At 51.6% G+C, this 11386-nt stretch overlaps 1 long non-coding RNA gene and 1 other non-coding gene across 2 annotated transcripts; both read left to right on the top strand.

Annotated features, from left to right (window-relative positions):
* Window positions 1-7515: 7515 nt before the first annotated feature.
* Window positions 7516-9207, top strand: LOC107210582. The gene is made up of 3 exons (XR_001523958.3): window positions 7516-7761; window positions 8072-8294; window positions 8892-9207. It is a non-coding gene; the product is annotated as an uncharacterized LOC107210582 (long non-coding RNA).
* LOC117245128 lies at window positions 8548-8749 on the top strand. The gene has a single exon (XR_004499375.1). It is a non-coding gene; the product is annotated as a small nucleolar RNA SNORA74 (small nucleolar RNA).
* Window positions 9208-11386: the final 2179 nt, after the last annotated feature.

Raw genomic sequence — 11386 nt, 5'->3', positions numbered from 1 at the left:
GACTCCCTTGGCCTCTGGGCAGCCAGTCCTCGCAGGGCTGAAGGTCTCAGAGCATTGGAATGCCCGTGGATAGCAGCCATCCCTGCCTCTCTGGCTGCCTCCCCCCAGGAGCCACATCCCGGCTGCCACCTCCTCTCCGCTGTATTTGAAGCACGTCCACATCACAGCACACGTGGGCTCAGGAGCGAGGGCAGGGACAGTTAATACAACACCTCCCCTAAGGTGGAAACACGACACCACCCATCTCAGCAGTGTCACATCACTAAAGGAGAGGGGATGGTTATGAGCCATTATTCCCTGCACAAATGGGCTTTAAATCATCATCCATCACCAACACCCAGCACTGGATGCTTCGAAGGTGTCCAGCAAAGCCTTTGTGGCTCCTTTCCACCCTGGCACAAGTGACCACAGTGCCCATCACCTGGAGATCCTTATAGAGCCATCACACCCACACTCTGCCGCTGCTCCAGGAAAAAATCAGCCCTGTAAAACATCAGCAAGACCAAATGTGCAGCTTTAGGGTCTCAGGTCCATCTCCCTGGGGTGGGATCACAGGAGGGCAGGGCTCCCCAGCTGCCCCACCCCTCCTGGCGTGGCAGGGGAATTGGGATGAGCAGCAGCGCAGTAATTGAAAGCCTTTTTCCTTCTGGAAGCCCTTGAGGCTGCCAGTCTTAGCTGAGCTGCCGCTTGCCAACACTTCTTCATTTCTTCTGTGTTTCATCTAAACTTTCCATTGGGTTCCTCATCCATCTGAGCTGCAATGATAAATATGGAAATAAAGAGGCATTTACAGCCCCTCTCCTGGGTTGGTTTTGTGTATAAACAAGCTGTGCTCACAGCATCCTCCTCTCCACAGTGCTGGTTCAGGAGCAGCAGGATCTGCCCAGGACTCAGTTGGATGAAGGGAAATGAGTGCCAGCCACATCCCTGGGGCACTGTGGGGAGGAAACTGAAGTAAAAGGGATGGGGCAAGCAAGGCCCACAGGTTTCTGTAAAGGACTAGAAGGGAAAGAGCAACAGCTGAAGAGCTGGATCTGTGAAGTATGACAAAAGGCTTTAATTTGTACGGGATCTCTTAATCCATTAATCACAGAGACATTTATGTATGAAATCCTCCCTCTTGTTTAATACTATCTCAGGTTTGTCCAAGAAGGTAATAACTGTTTGGCAGGGCAGTGGTAGGGGCAAGGTGGGACAGGCTAAAGCCATGGGCTTGTTTCCAGGGAGAGATCAGCCCTTAACAGCATGGAGCCAGCACAGGGATGAGCAGGGATGAAAAACATTGGATATGGCAGTCCAGGAATCACAGAGGCACTGGGGACATGAAGGAGGATGCCCCACTGCTTCTTGGCTCTCTGGAGGTTGCCTGCAAAGGCTGGACAAAGCTGCCTGGGTGCCTGGAACAGAGGGTTTGGGGGTTTAAGGGCAGACTCTGACATCATCCCTTCCCCTCCACCGTGGTCCCTTCCTCTCCATCCAAACTGCTCCAGTGTTCTTTCCCTTGCCCCAAAGAGCTGGGGGTGTATGAGGATCATCCTGGAGGCAGAGGGAAGCTCTGGCAGCATAGCATGGACTGATCCATCCCCTGATCCTCACCTGATGCTTCTCTCAGGCTCAATCTGTTCTGATTTTATCCCTCTCGCTTTCCCAGCAGCACCAGCATTGCACCAGACCAGCCAAAGTCTCCTCGTGTCCCACGATGGTCCCGCAGACCCCAGACTTCCCTGTCAGCCAGCAGATGAACATAATATCTACAAACCCAGCTGCCTTCCTGGAGCTGTTACCTGCATTCCTCAAGGGAGAAAAATGGGAAAAATTAGTATGCGGCCTCTTCCTGGAGAAATCAATGCGATCTCAACTCACTGTGAAGTTCCCTGACTGTTAGAGATGCTGCACTGGTGAAAACCAACCCTCAGAGGGGAAAGGGTGGGGGAAAAAGAAAGAAAAATAAATTCCAGTGACTAGACAAGCCTAAAATGTTGCAGAAGGCTAAACTGCCAGGGCTAGGGCTTGTTTGGAAGTCCCAAAGTGGAGAAGGCTGCACAGTCCAGCTGTTAATCACCCCACCAAGAATCAGCTGTAGTTGTTAATTCTAATTAGAGCTGTTGGGTAAAAATGTAATCAGGAGTTTCCATTAGGAAAAAAAAAAAAAAGACATTTCATCTAAATTAAAAATTTTGGTTTTTAAGAAAGGGGGTAAACGTTGAAAATGTTGTAACAACTCATTTCAGCATTTTCAAGATGAAAAGGGATGTATTTTTGCTGTGAAATGCATCATCAATTCAAATGTGTTTTATCTTACAGTCTGAAGAGCAAAAAATAGTTTTCAAATCAAAGCAAAAATGGTATTTTTAGGCATTTTCTTTAAAAAAGCCTATCTGGGGGATTCTGTCCTAATTAAGAATGATTATTTTTTTCCTTTTTTTCTTAATGGAATAACTGTTCCTAGTTAGCTCTGCTCTAAAACACTGGGTTGATGTGCCCACCCATCTGTCCCCAGTACCTGACCCCAGGGCTCTGCCCACACCACCCCACTCTGGGTGTCAGCACTGCCTGAAATCCCTGGGATCTGAGTCAGGCTTTAAAGAGTTAAAGCAAATTCCTTCCTGCCAAGAGACCTGGTGAGGCACTGGAAGGACACAAGTGTGTTTGGTGGGCCTTGTGCAGATTTGAGTTCCTAAGGGGAGCTGATTGTGGTGCCCACACTCAGGGCAAGGCAGCTGCAACCCCCCTTTGTAGGTTTGACCCTGTGTTTGATGCCATGGGATTGTCATAGATCCCGGCAGGGGTTTCCATCCTAAGGGATCCTCTCCGCAGGATTAGCAGGTCACATTTATTATGCAGAGGAGGTGGTTTAGGATCTGTTAGATGAATAGCAGAGCTTGTGGTTTGTGATCTGTCTTCTGGGTAGGAGCACTGAAGGACAGAGAGGACAGAAAAAATGGGGGTTAAAAAGGAGCTGGGAGCAGAAGGGGACACCAGGGAAAGAGACTGGGCCAGGGAGAAGCTCAGCAGGAGGAAAGGAGGGTGGAAGAGGAAGGGAGCAAAGCTCAAGGGCTCTGCCAAAGATTAAATAGAAAAAGAAATTGCTGTGCAGCAGTTTCAGCCCAGAACAGAGGGAGCTGCACAGGCTCCTTGAGCTGCCCAAGTGCATTTAGAGCAACAGAAACACCAGGCTCTGACAGGGCCAGGAGACCCAGGCAGGTGTGGAGGGGGGAGATGGGGAGAGGAGCAGGCCCTGGGGAGCAGGGTCCCACAGGCAGGGCACGCTCCTGCCCAGCCACATCCAGAGTGGCACTGCCCTTGCTGCTGGTGCACGCAGCCCTGGAGGCTGACAGGGATTATATAACCCTTCCCAACAGCTCTTTGCACTGTGCCCAGAGGGACACAGCCAGCCTCGGCCTCTGAGACAGCTGAGCTGTCATCATCCTGCCCCACTGGCACCCCCAGGGAGCTGTGCTGGCTGAGCTGGCACCCAGGACATGGCACCAAGCCCCGCTGGGAGGCTGCAGAGGCCCTTGGCCAGGGAAGGAGATGGTTGGATTTTGGGTTCTTGAAGAGAGCAACTGGTAGATGAAGCCTGGAGCATCACCCACATGTGGGAGCAGACACAGGGGATAACACACTGCAACTTTATGCACCTAACTCAAAATAAACTTTCTTTTTAAAAAAAATATCTAAAAAGAATGATTTTTCACTTTCTTTTTTTTTTTGTTATTATTTTGAAATTATAAATTATTGAAAGACTTCTCATTACTCTCACAAATCATTCTCAGGCAAAGAAAAGGAAGAAAAGGCAGTTCTACCTTCAACAGTGCTTTGTAACAAAATGAGTCAGATTCATTTTGCTCATGATTTGCCCTTGGCTCCCTTTGTCCATGTCTTAAACTACATCCTGGCTTGGTCTGATTAGCAGCGTCTCCTCGGGGGCAGAGGAGGCCCTGCAGGAGCTGGAGGTGTTGCAGGTCAAGATTAAAGCTCTCTGCACGCCATTCAATGTCAAAACTATAACTGGCTTAACTCAGTGCAATTAGATGGCTCAGAGGTTACTGAGTAACGGTGGCAGTGTTTCAGCGCAGGTGATTAAAGCACAGCCCTGGCATTAAGGGATGTGATTAAAAGGCAGTGTCAGGGCTGAGACCTGGCAAAGGAGCTCAGCAGGCAGGGTTAAATCCACAGCTTCTTCTGGGGCTGGATACCCCAGGGCCTGGAAAAGAGCTCTTAAGTATCAGCTGAGCCAGCTCAGCTTTTAGGTCTGGAATGCCATCTTGTGATGGCAGTGGGGAAGTGGAAATGGGCTCTCTGTGGAATCATTGGAGATGATGGAATTACAGAACGGGTTGGGTCAGAAGAGACCAAAAAAGTAATTTTACTCCTCCCCCCCCCACCATGGGCAGGGACACCTTCCACCATCCCAGGCTGCTCCAAGCCCCAGTGTCCAGCCTGGGCTTGGGCACTGCCAGGGATCCAGGGGCAGCCCCAGCTGCTCTGGGCACCCTGTGCCAGGGCCTGCCCACCCTGCCAGGGAACAATTCCTGCCCAATATCCCATCCAGCCCTGCCCTCTGGCAGTGGAAGCCATTCCCTGTGTTCTGTCCCTCCAGCCCTTGTCCCCAGTCCCTCTCCAGCTCTCCTGGAGCTCCTTTGGGCACTGGCAGGAGATCTGAGCTCTCCCTGGAGCCTTCTCCTCTCCAGGTGAGCAGCCTCAGCTCTCCCAGCCTGGCTCCATGGCTGCTCCAGCCCTGGGAGCGGCTCCATGGCCTCCTCTGGACTTGTTCCAGCAGCTCCATGTGCTTCTGATGCTGGAGCAGCTCTGCAGGGGGGACTCTCATAGAGACAAAGTAGAGGGGGACAATCCCCTGCCTCCCCTGCTGCCCACTCCTCTGTGAGGGCAGCCCAGTGCAGAGGGGTATCAGGGCTGCACATTGTTGGCTCATGCCCAACTTTTCATCCATGGTATCCTCCAAGTCCTTCTCTGCTGGTCAATGAGCTTTTCTCCCAGTCTGTGCTCATGCCTGGGATTGCCCTGACCTCGGTGCAGAACCTCAAAGAGTGCTGAATCTCCCAGAAGAAAAAAAGGCAGCATCAAGGCCATGGCTGCCCCACCACCTCAGCTGTGTGGAAGCCGAGCGAGGCTGGTGTCACTCATAGTGCAGTGCGAGCCCAAACACCCACAACGTGTCATCATCGTGGTCCCCAGCCGTGACAGACACTGAGGGGACAAAAGTTCCTCTCACCAGAGCCCATCCCTGCTTGGCTGTGGGGCTGGAGGTGACCACCATGGTAAATGATGATGTACATCCACAAATCTTTTCTTCCATAGGCTAACTGAATTGTCTTCCTCTTCCCATGGTACTACTCTGTCTTTTTCTCCAGTGACTGACGGTGTGGCCAAATGGCGTTGAGCCAAAATCTGATCAGTAGGGAAGGAGCACAGTACCAACCCTGCAGTGCCAGAGCTGAAGGTGAGCAGTGATGTGGGGCAGGCACTGAGCCCTGGGCACAGTGTGGTGTGTTCAGGGCTGAGGTGACAGTAAAGGATCTCTCTTGCTGCCACAGAAGCTGCAGACGTTGGCTACATGGGGGGATGTCCCTCCCCAGGCTTGGAGCACACGTATTTTGAAGCATTACAGCTCCATGCCAGTGCAAATCTCTTGAGTGGATGCACTGTGCCAGCAGACAGTGCTCGTGTCCTGGTTTAACCCACCCTAATTTATGTGAGCCAAATCACTCAGATGTGATTCCTCCTTTATGCTGTAACTGAGCATTCACTCGACAGGGGTTACCCAGGCTTCTGGAGCCTGTTGATTTGAGTACAAGCTGCAGGGCTATGCTGGGATGCAGGGAGCTCAGGGGAGGCTGTGTCTAGACTAGAGGAACTCTCCTGAAGGCTAGCTGAGCTTTTGTTTTGTAATAACTCATATCTCTAATCTGGCTTGGAACAAAGCGTCTCGGTCCCTTCGGGCCCCGCCACAACACTTGCAGGAGAAAAGGAGGATCTGTTTAGCTGTTACCAAGCCAAGATGAACAACAGGGACTGGCTGCAAGTGATACAGGGAGCACATTCCTGTGACAGAAAAGGGCTTCAACTCCCATGGCAGAGCTGCTGTGTTTCATCTGGTTTCATGCTTTTCACCCAAAGTTCACAAATTATGTACAGGCCTTTGTTTGAGCCTCCCTCTGAGGCCAGCAAGGAGAGGAAAAACTGTGCACACAGAGGGAATCTATACTGGGAAGTGAGAGGCTGGTCCTGGCACTGAGAGCTGCTGAGTTCTGGTATTTGGCATTCAGGAAGCTTTTGAAGTCTCCTGATCCTGCCGAAAATGTCTTATTGAAAGAAACAAAGCATATTAATTTGGGCCCCATGCTGTGCTAATGAATTAAACAGCTTCCAAACTGAAGCTGTGGCTTAGGGTCTCAGCAGAGTCATCATGCATGGGCATGTGCCCTCAGCCACGGGCAGCGAGAGCCCCAGGAAGAAGAGCATGAAGCACTCTGTGTCTGCTTTCACCCATCCCTCCACCAGCCAGCTTCTGCTGCACTGGGCATAGCTGGGAAACCTGCTCCTCAGCAGGTTCATCACTGACAGGGGAAGCACCGAACTCCTTCGCCCAGCACCAGCGTCTCTCCCTGCACACAGCTGTGCCCAGGGCACGACAAGCCCAGAGCTTCCCAGGACAAGGCAGGATCAGGCTGAGCCAGGAGGAAGCACCCCCACATCCGGGAAGAATAGCTGCCTGCATTGGGCTGAAAATAGACCATGAAGCATTTGAAGAAGACAGAGCTGGAGTGGATGATTGCCTGAGGCAAGGCACAGCTCCAGCTGAGTTCATTGCTGAGCTCTGAGAGCATAAGCACATGAAGAGCATGGGGGAGGGATGCCAGGCTTTCTGGAAAGGCCTTGAAGTGTCTCACTGGAGCACAAAGCCCAGAGAAAAACTTCCTTTGAGTGGATCCCCAGCGAGGGAGGTCACAGTTACACTGCTGTGCCCTGACATGAATACACAGAGCACTGGGCTGATGTTAAGGCATCCAGTGGAGGCCAGGGAAGATGTGGAATTGTGCTTTTCCCAGCGAGGCACTTGGCAGCACTACAACTTTTTCTCTGCTTATTTCAGGGCTGGTTTTTTTTGCTTCTGGCAGCTGTTTCTGAGCTGACACTTCTACCTCCTGTGCCTGAAGAGGGACACATGACGGGCAAGCAGAGAGGCAGCTCACCAGCCCTCTGCTTCCCGTGAGCTGGTGCTTGAGTTCAGTTCTCCCAGCTCCACAGATCCTGTGTTTCCTGCTCTGGCTCTGTCAGGGATGCTGGAAGTGTCCAAGGCCAGCTTGGACGGAGCTCGGGGAAACCTGGGACAGTGGAAGGTGTCCCTGCCCATAGCAGGGGGTGGGACGAGATGATCTTTAAAGTCCCTCCCAGCCCAAGCGCTCTGTGACTGATTATCCAGGGTTTTTCCCCGCCCCGGGGGGAGCGGCCGACGCGAGCGGGGCGGTGCCGGTGGAATCACCTCGGCAGCGCGGCCGGGCTTGGGCCTTTTCTGCCGCTGCCATGAGGGGTAGGAGCGGCTCTGGCTCCTCCGGTTCGCTGCCATGAGGGGAAGGAGCGGCTCCGGCGGGCCGGGCCCCCCCGGTTCGCTGCCATGAGGGGAAGGAGTGGCTCCGGCGGGCCGGGCTCTTTTCTGCCGCTGCCATGAGGGGAAGGAGCGGCTCCGGGCGGGTCGGGCTCACTCGGCTCGCCGCCATGAGGGGCCGCCGCCATGAGGTGAGGAGGGCAGAGGGGACGGGTGGTGGTGGTGGCCGCAGCGGGGCTGGAGATCGGGGTTCCTGGGACAGAATGTGCCACCTGAAATACTCACTTTTTGTTACTTAGCTGTTTGTGCTGGCCGGCAAGCGCTGTAGTCCGCGGTGCCTCGGGACTGGGGGTGTTGCTCGACTGTGCTACTCACCAGTAATTCCTTAACCTTTTGCTCGGTTTGCTGGCTTTTGTCCTCTGCCACAAGCTGCTGTTGAGCTTTATGAATACAGGTGGAATTAATGGGTTAATTGTGATGTTTGTACTGTGCTCTCTTTAGGCCTTCAGCCGATAGGGGATGGCGGTGCCCCGGAGCTGTGGGTGGCCGGGCGCCGCCCGAAGGAGCCCTGAGGTGACCCGAGCCCGTCGTGTGTGAAAGCCGAGCTGTGCTGGGACAGCCAAGGAGGCATCTCCAGGGGCCCACTGGAGCCTGCCGACAGGAGATGTGAAGGGATAACTTGCCCGTGAGGCACAGGGAGAGCTCTGGAGCAACGTTGAGTGAGGTGTGACCATGAGCCAACCAGGGGAAATGGGCAAAAATTTGGGTTTTGCTGGCTTGAATTAACTAAACGGCCTCTGCTGGCTGCTGTGGCCTCAGGTCCTCGGGGTGGAAATAACATGGTTTATCCAGCGATAGCTTTAACTTATCTGTTCTTCTTGCTGGATGAAGCCCTAATGAGAGGAGGTGTCAGCAGAGGGGTGCCTTCACTTTTTTCTGCTCTGTAAACCCGCAGTTTTGTTTGTTTGTTTTCTTCTCCCAGCAGTAGTCAGCTGCGCTGGCTGCTCGGTGCCCGTGCCAGTGTTACACTGCTGGGAGAGAAAGGTGCTGCTGAGCTCTCCTGGCACCAGCGGGGCCGTCTTGGCACTCAGTGGTGCCAGGTTTTGGCAGCACCGTGCATGCCAGAGAGTGGAGTAACTCCTGCCTGTGGAGTTAGAGCCTAGATTGGATGCAGACAACACACAGAAAATGGGAAATTCTGTTGCAGATATTTTAATGTGCATGTTTTATATAAAAATTAATGTAATCTAATTAACTGGTCAATGCTAAGGGTTGAATAGGGGTCCGCTGTTCAGCTGTCTTTATTGGGTTTTTATTACAGGTAAATTATTGGTTTGGGGCTTGCTGGAGCAGCAGGAGTGGTCAGAAGTAAAGCTGTGGATGCTGCTTTGAAGATCCTTGTTAGAAAGGTATTGGGAAGATGGAAACCTGGAGCCCACAGTTTAAACCACAGTTTAAACGGGGCACCTAGAGAAGATTTTGTTTTCAGGATGTGGATGTAGGAATTGGAAACATCAAAGGTGTATTAAAGGGCGAGATATAACAAGAATTATGTGTAAAATTTATTGTTAATCTCCTCTCAGTGCTTGTTTAAAATACATTTTTATATGACCTCAATTAAATGTATTTATATTTAAGCTTGTTCAGTTTATTTTTCATTATCTTTCAAGGCTGTTGGGTGCAGCAAGGATTTGAGAGTGGTGTTGAATTCTTGTGGGGGACTGGAGAAGCTGTAGTGAGGCACCAGCTCATCCCTAAGCCTGGGGGGAAGTGAGCCCACAAAGGAAGGTTGAAAAAGGGTGTTGAATATGTAAAATACATTAGAACTGGTGGGGAGGGGCAAGATGACCGACAGATTTGAACAAAAACTGTGTTTAAATGCAAAAGTTAGAACAAAAGGAGTGTTTTGCTCTCTCCAAGATGAGGTTTGGATCCCTTTGGATTCAGTGCAGGCTTATTGAAAACCCTGGGTTATTTAAATAATTCAGACTCCTTAAATGTCCCTGACACTGTTAGTTTAGCCATGAGCCCTTCTGCCATCTGAACATCCAGAGCTTTGAATGCAGTTTTTACACTGCACATGGGAATACTTATTGAAATATTCAACATTAGGGAGGAAAGGTTTTTGCTGGTTTGAAGCCTGAGTTCTGTTGTTTTTGTAGGAACAAATCCTACCTGCAAAACTAATCAAGGACTTTCCTGTGATTTTATGTTGTGCCCAGCAATCTTCCTCTTTCCCAGGTGGGTGCCACAGGGCTGGCACAGGGCTGAGTGAACACTCACTGTGTCAGGGGGCTCTGCTGCTGGACCAGGTATTCCCAAAAGTGGCAAAAAATGGGGAATATGGGCTCTTTTGCCATTACCCCATCTATCCCTGCCCTCTGGCAGTGGAAAGCCATTCCCTGGGTCCTGTCCCTCCAGCCCTTGGGAATTCTCTCTCTCCATATTTCCTGCAGCTCCTGCAGGCCCTGCAAGACCACACTGAGCTCACCCCAAAGCTTCTCCTGTGCAGGTGAACATTGCCAGCTGTGGCAGCCTTTCCTCCCAGCAGAGCTGCTCCATCCCTCTGCTCATCCTGGAGCCTCCTCTGGCCTGGCTCCAGCAGCTCCAGGTGCTCCCTGTGCTGGGCCCGGGGCTGGGGCAGCTCTGCAGGTGGGGTCTCACCTGAGCACAGGGGCAGAATCCCCCTCCCTGCTGCGGGACCAGCCCCAGGCTGGGGGTTCTGGGTGCTGGGGCAGGTCCAGCTTGGTGCACAACTGGGAAATAAGAAAGGAATGTCCTGAATGCTCTCCAGTGGTCAGCAGAGGCTTGGGGGTCTGGAGCTCAGGGTGTCACCTCTGGCAGGAAGGGACAGTCAGCACTGTGCAGCTCCTGCAGATAAAGGTCAGAACAATTCACCTCGGCCCTGCTCTGGTGCCTCGAGCTAAGGGCAGCAAAGGGAATTGGGAGAGAACCCATGAGGTCTGAGACTGGTGGTGAAATGAAGCCAGGAAATGGAGCAGGACCTGCGTTCATACTCGGGAAATGCCAGTGTGATTTATGGTTCTGCTGAGGAGCACCATTCATTTTGGAATCCATATATGACTTCTACCAAGCAAAAGTGGCTGGATTGCTTTAGATTTGCTTTGTTTTTACTGCTCTGCAGCACCACAGCACAGGAGGATTGTTAACTGAGATTTATTGGCTTGTTTTTGAGCACTTAATTGTTTTCTTACCCTGAGCTTGTTAAGAGCTGGATTTCTTGTGATTGTTCTCTGAGCATTTCCATATTATTTCAACACATATATTGTATCACTTCAATTTTTTAAAAATACCTTATGTGTTATTGTTTCATTGTGCTCTCCAGCCACTTACAGAGAAGAAAAATCAGCCCATGATGAATTGAAGAGGCAGATTTTTCCTTTCCCCTGGAGCTTTCCCTTAATTCACATAGGCACCCTCGCCTTCATAAAGCTGCTGGAACACAGCGGTTTCCAGGCTAATGGAGAGACCAGTTCTTAAGCCACAAAATTAAATAGGGAAGAAAGATGTTGACTATGAAAGAAATCCAAATAATGATTAATACTTGATGGGTTGTGTGAGTACTTTGGTCACAACTCGCGGATTTCAGGAGGGCAGTGGTACAGGGACCTCTCTTCAGCGAGCACAAGGTGGCAATGTTGGATCAGAGGAATAGCACAGCCTCCCACATCGGCGGCAGGGCCTTTTTACCAGAATCTTCTAACGAGCCTCACAACCAGCGAGAGCCCAGTTTTGACTATTTTAGCGATGGTGACACCAGCGTTGTGCTGAGGAGAGCGACCTTAGGCCGCGCAG

This window comes from Parus major, chromosome 13 (genome assembly GCF_001522545.3).
Source record: "Parus major isolate Abel chromosome 13, Parus_major1.1, whole genome shotgun sequence".
NCBI lineage: Eukaryota > Metazoa > Chordata > Aves > Passeriformes > Paridae > Parus > Parus major.
Note: the sequence above shows the minus strand (reverse complement) of the source record. Positions and strands in the feature narration are given on the sequence as shown.